At 48.8% G+C, this 12,150-nt stretch overlaps 8 non-coding genes across 8 annotated transcripts; all 8 read left to right on the top strand.

The window, feature by feature from the left end:
- Positions 1-318: 318 nt before the first annotated feature.
- TRNAP-AGG (transfer RNA proline (anticodon AGG)) lies at positions 319-390 on the top strand. Its single transcript has one exon. It is a non-coding gene; the product is annotated as a tRNA-Pro (tRNA).
- A 388-nt stretch (positions 391-778) lies between these two features.
- On the top strand, positions 779-851 carry TRNAV-CAC (transfer RNA valine (anticodon CAC)). The gene has a single exon. It is a non-coding gene; the product is annotated as a tRNA-Val (tRNA).
- A 3,502-nt stretch (positions 852-4,353) lies between these two features.
- Positions 4,354-4,426, top strand: TRNAV-CAC (transfer RNA valine (anticodon CAC)). The gene has a single exon. It is a non-coding gene; the product is annotated as a tRNA-Val (tRNA).
- A 307-nt stretch (positions 4,427-4,733) lies between these two features.
- TRNAL-CAA (transfer RNA leucine (anticodon CAA)) lies at positions 4,734-4,845 on the top strand. Its single transcript has 2 exons — positions 4,734-4,771; positions 4,800-4,845. It is a non-coding gene; the product is annotated as a tRNA-Leu (tRNA).
- Positions 4,846-7,466: 2,621 nt separating this feature from the next.
- TRNAP-AGG (transfer RNA proline (anticodon AGG)) lies at positions 7,467-7,538 on the top strand. The gene has a single exon. It is a non-coding gene; the product is annotated as a tRNA-Pro (tRNA).
- A 388-nt stretch (positions 7,539-7,926) lies between these two features.
- TRNAV-CAC (transfer RNA valine (anticodon CAC)) lies at positions 7,927-7,999 on the top strand. The gene has a single exon. It is a non-coding gene; the product is annotated as a tRNA-Val (tRNA).
- Positions 8,000-11,041: 3,042 nt separating this feature from the next.
- Positions 11,042-11,113, top strand: TRNAP-AGG (transfer RNA proline (anticodon AGG)). Its single transcript has one exon. It is a non-coding gene; the product is annotated as a tRNA-Pro (tRNA).
- A 388-nt stretch (positions 11,114-11,501) lies between these two features.
- Positions 11,502-11,574, top strand: TRNAV-CAC (transfer RNA valine (anticodon CAC)). Its single transcript has one exon. It is a non-coding gene; the product is annotated as a tRNA-Val (tRNA).
- Positions 11,575-12,150: the final 576 nt, after the last annotated feature.

The following is a 12,150-nucleotide window of genomic DNA, read 5'->3' as shown; positions in this document are numbered from 1 at the left end:
TTAGAGCTGGCGCAGGGGGAAGCACAGGGGTGCGCTGTATTCTACTAAATACGGCGCTTCCCTGCATTTTGAAAATGACGGCGCGTGGGGCTTGCAAATTTGGCACAGCGTCGCGCTTAGTCATTTTCTTGTAAATCTGGGCCAAAATGTCTAAAGGATAGAGGCTTTTTATGTCATGTTCGATGAAGACCATGCAAATGACTCTAGTCGTACTGCAGAAGAGAGCACCATGTGCAGTTTCTTGCTTTGGGATGTAGTCTCCCACTCTCTGTCACCAACCCTCCGAGCAGGGTCGGAGCCGTTGCGTTTCTGTGCCCAGGCTCGTTGGTCTAAGGGTATGATTCTCGCTTAGGGTGCGAGAGGTCCCGGGTTCAAATCCCGGACGAGCCCATTTTAGCGGAAAACAATCAAATCCTGCTCAAAATACACAACCCCTCAACATTTCTCATTCCACTCGAAGCATTGTTGCGCAAAACATATTTTTTGCCTCAGGCGAAAAATGGATTACAATGCCTTGGCTTCCTTCCTGCTTGCTCTCAGTGCGCCCTGTGTGATGATTTCACAGGCTCTCCTTCCTGGCATTTAGGCATCAGATATTTGTCTGTCTCGGCCCGCAGCTGTGGGATTTTTCAGGACGTCTGAGTGTATGCATGCTGGCTGACACCGCTGCAATTTTCACACTTACCCCTCGCATTCCGAGCAACTGCTGATAAAGTATAGAGGAAATCGTGCAAACATATGAGGGGAACTGTGCTCCTTCAGTCAAACCAGCAAGCTTGTTTCTGTAGTGTAGTGGTTATCACGTTCGCCTCACACGCGAAAGGTCCCCGGTTCGAGACCGGGCAGAAACACTTGGCAGCAGCAGCAGCTTTTGTGTTTGCTCCCTAAAACCTCAGTCTCTCTCAATGCACACTTAGACAGAAATGACCTTTAAAAACTTGTGACCTGTGTAAAACGTGCTTTACTATTGCAGGACGCTAAAAAGTTATCTGCATCCCTCGGTGGTCGTGCATGTGCATTGTTTCTTGTTCTGTTTTTTTTTTTTTTCTTGGCCATGTTATATTGTGGGGCCTTTAAAGCTGTGACTTTGATAGGAACATTGCAAGCGGCAAAATCAACAAGTGCAGACTGAAGAGTCCGACCTGCACACTGTTTTGGCTGTCAGGATGGCCGAGTGGTCTAAGGCGCCCGACTCAAGAGAGCTTGATCTTCAGTGAAGCTGAGCCTTCTGGTCTCTTCATGGAGGCGTGGGTTCAAATCCCACTTCTGACAGGTGTATTTTCTTCCCTTAAATCTTGCTCTGCTTGCAGAGCCAGCTCCTCACACCACTATCTTTGGAAGCTGCTGTGGCATGTGAGGAGAAATCCACCAACCCATCGGCTGGGCCCTCAATCAAAATTCTGTGTATTACTGGAAGGGGCGTCTCAGGCACACCTTCTGTTAGAGCTGCACTTTATGACAGTAACTACCATGCTGGTTTCTACTTAAGCAGTTGATTCTATCGTTTGAAGTGAGGCTCTCCTGCCACCTTTTGGGCAAAGAAGACACTGCCCCTGCAACAACACAGGCAGACAAGCTCAAACTAGGTTTCTTGGTTAGGTGGGCGGAGCATATTGGCAATGGTGCCTCCTCGTGACTTGCAATTTACATGAAGAAGACAGAGAGGCAGCTGGGAGTAGGCAGTACCCATGAACCCCTGAACACTGTCTTGCGACTAGCACACAATTCTGAAATGAGGCGGGGGAAAGGAGGTGATTTCCCCATCAAGGGCCATTCCGGGAAATCAGCCACCCTGCGTCTCCCAGGTGAGTGTTTCAGGCCTATGAGCCACTAATATAAATCTCGCCTGATCGAGCGCTGATCGAGCAAGTGTGCTTGAATGCAAGAGGCATGCTCCTCTGGCTCAAGAGATAGCAGGCCCTTCAGTGCTTTTGGTTGGGAAGTCTAAGGTGCAAGGGTCCATGACTTGCAGCGGGTTACAACTACCAGAAAGGGTCTGCTTTTCACATCAGTGCCCTAGTTCAGCTCACTGGCACAGGGCATTTTGACTACCTCTTGCCTTGCTAGAGACAAACAAAAAATCCTTGACAGAAAACATCAATTGCTATGGCACGCTTAGAGAGAGAGAGCCTCCAAATGGCCCTGCTTTTCGGAAAGACGCTTCAGAAGATGTTTCAAATGACTATGCAGCGGCAGTCTAGTTGGTATAGGGGTATGATTCTCGCTTCGGGTGTGAGAGGACCTCGGTTCAAATCCCAGACAAACCCCTACCTTCATAGGTTCAGTCTGTGTTTTAAACAGGAGTACTTCTGCTTTTCACTCTTGTAAGATGTCATGTTGCAATGCAATACATGCTTTATACTGGCGTCGAGACGGTTCAGCATCATGAAGGTATGCGAGATTTCTTTGCAACTGCTTTTCTGTGCTGGAGCAGCAGTGCTCGTAGGAACATTAAATGCACAGTGCTTCTCCATGGTAATTTCGGGTCCAGTTCTGAAATCACCTCTTGGAATGAAAGTGATCCCAGTTCCTTTCTTCCAAGGGAAGAGATCGTGTTCCGGAAGGCTCAGCTTTGAGCGTCATGAACATTGGCCCTCATCCTTGCATCCCAGTCCAATGCATAGCCACATAAAGCAAGCAGGTGTGTCTGTTTCCATAGTGTGGTGGTTCCAGTACAATGCATAGCCACATGAAGCAAGCCGGCAAGTGTGTCTGTTTGTCTAGTGTAGTGGTTATCATGCGCACCTCACATGCGAAAGGTCCCTGGTTCGAGTCGCTGGGCTTTTTCACAGTATTTGCATTTCCTGCCTCACCTGACAGGCAAGCTGAGATAAAAGAGACTGTGTCTATCCCTCACCATCGTGAGGTACTACGCTCCTGGGGCATCTGTCACAGCTCACCAAGAGGAGTTGCGCCAGCTTACGGCAGTCAGTTGCTCACTGTTTGACCTTTGCAATGAAGCCTGAGCCTACAGCATTCAAACCAGCCAAGGAAGGAAGGTACGAGAGCGAAAATAGCTTTCCTGCCCTCACCAAGAACACACACCTTGAGCAAATAAAGTGCCAGACTTACAAGGCCCTATCGCCACCGGAGCATCACTTTTAGTGACGCCCCGGTGGCACTATGCACTGCGCGGTATTTACAAGATGGCGTTCAGCCACTTTTTGTGGCTTAACACCACCTTGTAAATACGGCCCCTTAGCACGCAGCGCGTTCCCTGGAAGGGGCGTGCAATGGGTGTTGTTGGGAGTGTGCCACAGCAACACCATAGCATTTTGATGCTGCTCCAGATTTAGGAGTTGGCGTAAATCTGCGTCAGCGCCAAAATCCAACGCCATCCCAGGGGTGTCGTTAGAGTGGCACACTGAGGAGAAATGTTTTCATTTCTCCTTGTTTTTGCTCTTTCTATGTGTGATGCATTCTGCAGCACACATAGAAGTAAGAGCAAATCACCATTGAAGATTTTTTTTTTGGGCAGGCAGGTGTCCCTTCCTGCACAAAAACAATTTCCCCCTCAACGCAGTCATCCTTGTACCATGGTGCAAGAACGGCTGCGTTGGCGCTCAGCAGCTAATTTAGAGCTGGCGCAGGGGGAAGCACAGGGGTGCGCTGTATTCTACTAAATACGGCGCTTCCCTGCATTTTGAAAATGACGGCGCGTGGGGCTTGCAAATTTGGCACAGCGTCACGCTTAGTCATTTTCTTGTAAATCTGGGCCAAAATGTCTAAAGGATAGAGGCTTTTTATGTCATGTTCGATGAAGACCATGCAAATGACTCTAGTCGTACTGCAGAAGAGAGCACCATGTGCAGTTTCTTGCTTTGGGATGTAGTCTCCCACTCTCTGTCACCAACCCTCCGAGCAGGGTCGGAGCCGTTGCTTTTCTGTGCCCAGGCTTGTTGGTCTAGGGGTATGATTCTTGCTTAGGGTGCGAAAAGTCCTGGGTTCAAATCCCGGACGAGCCCATTTTAGCGGAAAACAATCAAATCCTGCTCAAAATACACAACCCCTCAACATTTCTCATTCCACTCGAAGCATTGTTGCGCAAAACATATATTTTGCCTCAGGCGAAAAATGGATTACAATGCCTTGGCTTCCTTCCTGCTTGCTCTCAGTGCGCCCTGTGTGATGATTTCACAGGCTCTCCTTCCTGGCATTTAGGCATCAGATATTTGTCTGTCTCTGCCCGCAGCTGTGGGATTTTTCAGGACGTCTGAGTGTATGCATGCTGGCTGACACCGCGGCAATTTTCACACTTACCCCTCGCATTCCGAGCAACTGCTGATAAAGTATAGAGGAAATCGTGCAAACATATGAGGGGAACTGTGCTCCTTCAGTCAAACTAGCAAGCTTGTTTCTGTAGTGTAGTGGTTATCACGTTCACCTCACACGCGAAAGGTCCCCGGTTCGAGACCGGGCAGAAACACTTGGCAGCAGCAGCTTTTGTGTTTGCTCCCTAAAACCTCAGTCTCTCTCAATGCACACTTAGACAGAAATGACCTTTAAAAACTTGTGACCTGTGTAAAACGTGCTTTACTATTGCAGGACGCTAAAAAGTTATCTGCATCCCTCGGTGGTCGTGCATGTGCATTGTTTCTTGTTCTGTTTTTTTTTTTTTTTCTTGGCCATGTTATATTGTGGGGCCTTTAAAGCTGTGACTTTGATAGGAACATTGCAAGCGGCAAAATCAACAAGTGCAGACTGAAGAGTCCGACCTGCACACTGTTTTGGCTGTCAGGATGGCCGAGTGGTCTAAGGCGCCAGACTCAAGAGAGCTTGATCTTCAGTGAAGCTGAGCTTTCTGGTCTCTTCATGGAGGCGTGGGTTCAAATCCCACTTCTGACATGTGTATTTTCTTCCCTTAAATCTTGCTCTGCTTGCAGAGCCAGCTCCTCACACCACTATCTTTGGAAGCTGCTGTGGCATGTGAGGAGAAATCCACCAACCCATCAGCTGGGCCCTCAATCAAAATTCTGTGTATTACTGGAAGGGGCGTCTCAGGCACACCTTCTATTAGAGCTGCACTTTTAGACAGTAACTACCATGCTGGTTTCTACTTAAGCAGTTGATTCTATCGTTTGAAGTGAGGCTCTCCCGCCACCTTTTGGGCAAAGAAGACACTGCCCCTGCAACAACACAGGCAGACAAGCTCAAACTAGGTTTCTTGGTTAGGTGGGCGGAGCATATTGGCAATGGTGCCTCCTCGTGACTTGCAATTTACATGAAGAAGACAGAGAGGCAGCTGGGAGTAGGCAGTACCCATGAACCCCTGAACACTGTCTTGCGACTAGCACACAATTCTGAAATGAGGCGGGGGAAAGGAGGTGATTTCCCCATCAAGGGCCATTCCGGGAAATCAGCCACCCTGCGTCTCCCAGGTGAGTGTTTCAGGCCTATGAGCCACTAATATAAATCTCGCCTGATCGAGGGCTGATCGAGCAAGTGTGCTTGAATCCAAGAGGCATGCTCCTCTGGCTCAAGAGCTAGCAGGCCCTTCAGTGCTTCTGGTTGGGAAGTCTAAGGTGCAAGGGTCCATGACTTGCAGCGGGTTACAACTACCAGAAAGGGTCTGCTTTTCACATCAGTGCCCTAGTTCAGCTCACTGGCACAGGGCATTTTGACTACCTCTTGCCTTGCTAGAGACAAACAAAAAATCCTTGACAGAAAACATCAATTGCTATGGCACGCTTAGAGAGAGAGAGCCTCCAAATGGCCCTGCTTTTCGGAAAGACGCTTCAGAAGATGTTTCAAATGACTATGCAGCGGCAGTCTAGTTGGTATAGGGGTATGATTCTCGCTTCGGGTGTGAGAGGACCTCGGTTCAAATCCCAGACAAACCCCTACCTTTATAGGCTCAGTCTGTGTTTTAAACAGGAGTATTTATGCTTTTCACTCTTGTAAGATGTCATGTTGCAATGCAATACATGCTTTATACTGGCGTCGAGACGGTTCAGCATCATGAAGGTATGCGAGATTTCTTTGCAACTGCTTTTCTGTGCTGGAGCAGAAGTGCTCGTAGGAACATTAAATGCACAGTGCTTCTCCATGGTAATTTCGGGTCCAGTTTTGAAATCACCTCTTGGAATGAAAGTGATCCCAGTTCCTTTCTTCCAAGGGAAGAGATCGTGTTCCGGAAGGCTCAGCTTTGAGCGTCATGAACAATGGCCCTCATCCTTGCATCCCAGTCCAATGCATAGCCACATAAAGCAAGCAGGTGTGTCTGTTTCCATAGTGTGGTGGTTCCAGTACAATGCATAGCCACATGAAGCAAGCCGGCAAGTGTGTCTGTTTGTGTAGTGTAGTGGTTATCATGCGCACCTCACATGCGAAAGGTCCCTGGTTCGAGTCGCTGGGCTTTTTCACACTATTTGCATTTCCTGCCTCACCTGACAGGCAAGCTGAGATAAAAGAGACTGTGTCTATCCCTCACCATCGTGAGGTACTACGCTCCTGGGGCATCTGTCACAGCTCACCAAGAGGAGTTGCGCCAGCTTACGGCAGTCAGTTGCTCACTGTTTGACCTTTGCAATGAAGCCTGAGCCTACAGCATTCAAACCAGCCAAGGAAGGAAGGTACGAGAGCGAAAATAGCTTTCCTGCCCTCACCAAGAACACACACCTTGAGCAAATAAAGTGCCAGACTTACAAGGCCCTATCGCCACCGGAGCATCACTTTTAGTGACGCCCCGGTGGCACTATGCACTGCGCGGTATTTACAAGATGGCGTTCAGCCACTTTTTGTGGCTTAACACCACCTTGTAAATACGGCCCCTTAGCACGCAGCGCGTTCCCTGGAAGGGGCGTGCAATGGGTGTTGTTGGGAGTGTGCCACAGCAACACCATAGCATTTTGATGCTGCTCCAGATTTAGGAGTTGGCGTAAATCTGCGTCAGCGCCAAAATCCAACGCCATCCCAGGGGTGTCGTTAGAGTGGCACACTGAGGAGAAATGTTTTCATTTCTCCTTGTTTTTGCTCTTTCTATGTGTGATGCATTCTGCAGCACACATAGAAGTAAGAGCAAATCACCATTGAAGATTTTTTTTTTGGGCAGGAAGGTGTCCCTTCCTGCACAAAAACAATTTCCCCCTCAACGCAGTCATCCTTGTACCATGGTGCAAGAACGGCTGCGTTGGCGCTCAGCAGCTAATTTAGAGCTGGCGCAGGGGGAAGCACAGGGGTGCGCTGTATTCTACTAAATACGGCGCTTCCCTGCATTTTGAAAATGACGGCGCGTGGGGCTTGCAAATTTGGCACAGCGTCGCGCTTAGTCATTTTCTTGTAAATCTGGGCCAAAATGTCTAAAGGATAGAGGCTTTTTATGTCATGTTCGATGAAGACCATGCAAATGACTCTAGTCGTACTGCAGAAGAGAGCACCATGTGCAGTTTCTTACTTTGGGATGTAGTCTCCCACTCTCTGTCACCAACCCTCCGAGCAGGGTCGGAGCCGTTGCGTTTCTGTGCCCAGGCTCGTTGGTCTAAGGGTATGATTCTCGCTTAGGGTGCGAGAGGTCCCGGGTTCAAATCCCGGACGAGCCCATTTTAGCGGAAAACAATCAAATCCTGCTCAAAATACACAACCCCTCAACATTTCTCATTCCACTCGAAGCATTGTTGCGCAAAACATATTTTTTGCCTCAGGCGAAAAATGGATTACAATGCCTTGGCTTCCTTCCTGCTTGCTCTCAGTGCGCCCTGTGTGATGATTTCACAGGCTCTCCTTCCTGGCATTTAGGCATCAGATATTTGTCTGTCTCGGCCCGCAGCTGTGGGATTTTTCAGGACGTCTGAGTGTATGCATGCTGGCTGACACCGCTGCAATTTTCACACTTACCCCTCGCATTCCGAGCAACTGCTGATAAAGTATAGAGGAAATCGTGCAAACATATGAGGGGAACTGTGCTCCTTCAGTCAAACCAGCAAGCTTGTTTCTGTAGTGTAGTGGTTATCACGTTCGCCTCACACGCGAAAGGTCCCCGGTTCGAGACCGGGCAGAAACACTTGGCAGCAGCAGCAGCTTTTGTGTTTGCTCCCTAAAACCTCAGTCTCTCTCAATGCACACTTAGACAGAAATGACCTTTAGAAACTTGTGACCTGTGTAAAACGTGCTTTACTATTGCAGGACGCTAAAAAGTTATCTGCATCCCTCGGTGGTCGTGCATGTGCATTGTTTCTTGTTCTGTTTTTTTTTTTTTTCTTGGCCATGTTATATTGTGGGGCCTTTAAAGCTGTGACTTTGATAGGAACATTGCAAGCGGCAAAATCAACAAGTGCAGACTGAAGAGTCCGACCTGCACACTGTTTTGGCTGTCAGGATGGCCGAGTGGTCTAAGGCGCCCGACTCAAGAGAGCTTGATCTTCAGTGAAGCTGAGCCTTCTGGTCTCTTCATAGAGGCGTGGGTTCAAATCCCGCTTCTGACAGGTGTATTTTCTTCCCTTAAATCTTGCTCTGCTTGCAGAGCCAGCTCCTCACACCACTATCTTTGGAAGCTGCTGTGGCATGTGAGGAGAAATCCACCAACCCATCGGCTGGGCCCTCAATCAAAATTCTGTGTATTACTGGAAGGGGCGTCTCAGGCACACCTTCTGTTAGAGCTGCACTTTATGACAGTAACTACCATGCTGGTTTCTACTTAAGCAGTTGATTCTATCGTTTGAAGTGAGGCTCTCCTGCCACCTTTTGGGCAAAGAAGACACTGCCCCTGCAACAACACAGGCAGACAAGCTCAAACTAGGTTTCTTGGTTAGGTGGGCGGAGCATATTGGCAATGGTGCCTCCTCGTGACTTGCAATTTACATGAAGAAGACAGAGAGGCAGCTGGGAGTAGGCAGTACCCATGAACCCCTGAACACTGTCTTGCGACTAGCACACAATTCTGAAATGAGGCGGGGGAAAGGAGGTGATTTCCCCATCAAGGGCCATTCCGGGAAATCAGCCACCCTGCGTCTCCCAGGTGAGTGTTTCAGGCCTATGAGCCACTAATATAAATCTCGCCTGATCGAGCGCTGATCGAGCAAGTGTGCTTGAATGCAAGAGGCATGCTCCTCTGGCTCAAGAGATAGCAGGCCCTTCAGTGCTTTTGGTTGGGAAGTCTAAGGTGCAAGGGTCCATGACTTGCAGCGGGTTACAACTACCAGAAAGGGTCTGCTTTTCACATCAGTGCCCTAGTTCAGCTCACTGGCACAGGGCATTTTGACTACCTCTTGCCTTGCTAGAGACAAACAAAAAATCCTTGACAGAAAACATCAATTGCTATGGCACGCTTAGAGAGAGAGAGCCTCCAAATGGCCCTGCTTTTCGGAAAGACGCTTCAGAAGATGTTTCAAATGACTATGCAGCGGCAGTCTAGTTGGTATAGGGGTATGATTCTCGCTTCGGGTGTGAGAGGACCTCGGTTCAAATCCCAGACAAACCCCTACCTTCATAGGTTCAGTCTGAGTTTTAAACAGGAGTACTTCTGCTTTTCACTCTTGTAAGATGTCATGTTGCAATGCAATACATGCTTTATACTGGCGTCGAGACGGTTCAGCATCATGAAGGTATGCGAGATTTCTTTGCAACTGCTTTTCTGTGCTGGAGCAGCAGTGCTCGTAGGAACATTAAATGCACAGTGCTTCTCCATGGTAATTTCGGGTCCAGTTCTGAAATCACCTCTTGGAATGAAAGTGATCCCAGTTCCTTTCTTCCAAGGGAAGAGATCGTGTTCCGGAAGGCTCAGCTTTGAGCGTCATGAACATTGGCCCTCATCCTTGCATCCCAGTCCAATGCATAGCCACATAAAGCAAGCAGGTGTGTCTGTTTCCATAGTGTGGTGGTTCCAGTACAATGCATAGCCACATGAAGCAAGCCGGCAAGTGTGTCTGTTTGTGTAGTGTAGTGGTTATCATGCGCACCTCACATGCGAAAGGTCCCTGGTTCGAGTCGCTGGGCTTTTTCACACTATTTGCATTTCCTGCCTCACCTGACAGGCAAGCTGAGATAAAAGAGACTGTGTCTATCCCTCACCATCGTGAGGTACTACGCTCCTGGGGCATCTGTCACAGCTCACCAAGAGGAGTTGCGCCAGCTTACGGCAGTCAGTTGCTCACTGTTTGACCTTTGCAATGAAGCCTGAGCCTACAGCATTCAAACCAGCCAAGGAAGGAAGGTACGAGAGCGAAAATAGCTTTCCTGCCCTCACCAAGAACACACACCTTGAGCAAATAAAGTGCCAGACTTACAAGGCCCTATCGCCACCGGAGCATCACTTTTAGTGACGCCCCGGTGGCACTATGCACTGCGCGGTATTTACAAGATGGCGTTCAGCCACTTTTTGTGGCTTAACACCACCTTGTAAATACGGCCCCTTAGCACGCAGCGCGTTCCCTGGAAGGGGCGTGCAATGGGTGTTGTTGGGAGTGTGCCACAGCAACACCATAGCATTTTGATGCTGCTCCAGATTTAGGAGTTGGCGTAAATCTGCGTCAGCGCCAAAATCCAACGCCATCCCAGGGGTGTCGTTAGAGTGGCACACTGAGGAGAAATGTTTTCATTTCTCCTTGTTTTTGCTCTTTCTATGTGTGATGCATTCTGCAGCACACATAGAAGTAAGAGCAAATCTCCATTGAAGATTTTTTTTTTGGGCAGGAAGGTGTCCCTTCCTGCACAAAAACAATTTCCCCCTCAACGCAGTCATCCTTGTACCATGGTGCAAGAACGGCTGCGTTGGCGCTCAGCAGCTAATTTAGAGCTGGCGCAGGGGGAAGCACAGGGGTGCGCTGTATTCTACTAAATACGGCGCTTCCCTGCATTTTGAAAATGACGGCGCGTGGGGCTTGCAAATTTGGCACAGCGTCGCGCTTAGTCATTTTCTTGTAAATCTGGGCCAAAATGTCTAAAGGATAGAGGCTTTTTATGTCATGTTCGATGAAGACCATGCAAATGACTCTAGTCGTACTGCAGAAGAGAGCACCATGTGCAGTTTCTTGCTTTGGGATGTAGTCTCCCACTCTCTGTCACCAACCCTCCGAGCAGGGTCGGAGCCGTTGCGTTTCTGTGCCCAGGCTCGTTGGTCTAAGGGTATGATTCTCGCTTAGGGTGCGAGAGGTCCCGGGTTCAAATCCCGGACGAGCCCATTTTAGCGGAAAACAATCAAATCCTGCTCAAAATACACAACCCCTCAACATTTCTCATTCCACTCGAAGCATTGTTGCGCAAAACATATTTTTTGCCTCAGGCGAAAAATGGATTACAATGCCTTGGCTTCCTTCCTGCTTGCTCTCAGTGCGCCCTGTGTGATGATTTCACAGGCTCTCCTTCCTGGCATTTAGGCATCAGATATTTGTCTGTCTCGGCCCGCAGCTGTGGGATTTTTCAGGACGTCTGAGTGTATGCATGCTGGCTGACACCGCTGCAATTTTCACACTTACCCCTCGCATTCCGAGCAACTGCTGATAAAGTATAGAGGAAATCGTGCAAACATATGAGGGGAACTGTGCTCCTTCAGTCAAACCAGCAAGCTTGTTTCTGTAGTGTAGTGGTTATCACGTTCGCCTCACACGCGAAAGGTCCCCGGTTTGAGACCGGGCAGAAACACTTGGCAGCAGCAGCAGCTTTTGTGTTTGCTCCCTAAAACCTCAGTCTCTCTCAATGCACACTTAGACAGAAATGACCTTTAAAAACTTGTGACCTGTGTAAAACGTGCTTTACTATTGCAGGACGCTAAAAAGTTATCTGCATCCCTCGGTGGTCGTGCATGTGCATTGTTTCTTGTTCTGTTTTTTTTTTTTTTCTTGGCCATGTTATATTGTGGGGCCTTTAAAGCTGTGACTTTGATAGGAACATTGCAAGCGGCAAAATCAACAAGTGCAGACTGAAGAGTCCGACCTGCACACTGTTTTGGCTGTCAGGATGGCCGAGTGGTCTAAGGCGCCCGACTCAAGAGAGCTTGATCTTCAGTGAAGCTGAGCCTTCTGGTCTCTTCATGGAGGCGTGGGTTCAAATCCCACTTCTGACAGGTGTATTTTCTTCCCTTAAATCTTGCTCTGCTTGCAGAGCCAGCTCCTCACACCACTATCTTTGGAAGCTGCTGTGGCATGTGAGGAGAAATCCACCAACCCATCGGCTGGGCCCTCAATCAAAATTCTGTGTATTACTGGAAGGGGCGTCTCA

This window comes from Pleurodeles waltl, chromosome 10, assembly GCF_031143425.1.
Source record: "Pleurodeles waltl isolate 20211129_DDA chromosome 10, aPleWal1.hap1.20221129, whole genome shotgun sequence".
NCBI classification, from domain to species: domain Eukaryota; kingdom Metazoa; phylum Chordata; class Amphibia; order Caudata; family Salamandridae; genus Pleurodeles; species Pleurodeles waltl.
Note: the sequence above shows the minus strand (reverse complement) of the source record. Positions and strands in the feature narration are given on the sequence as shown.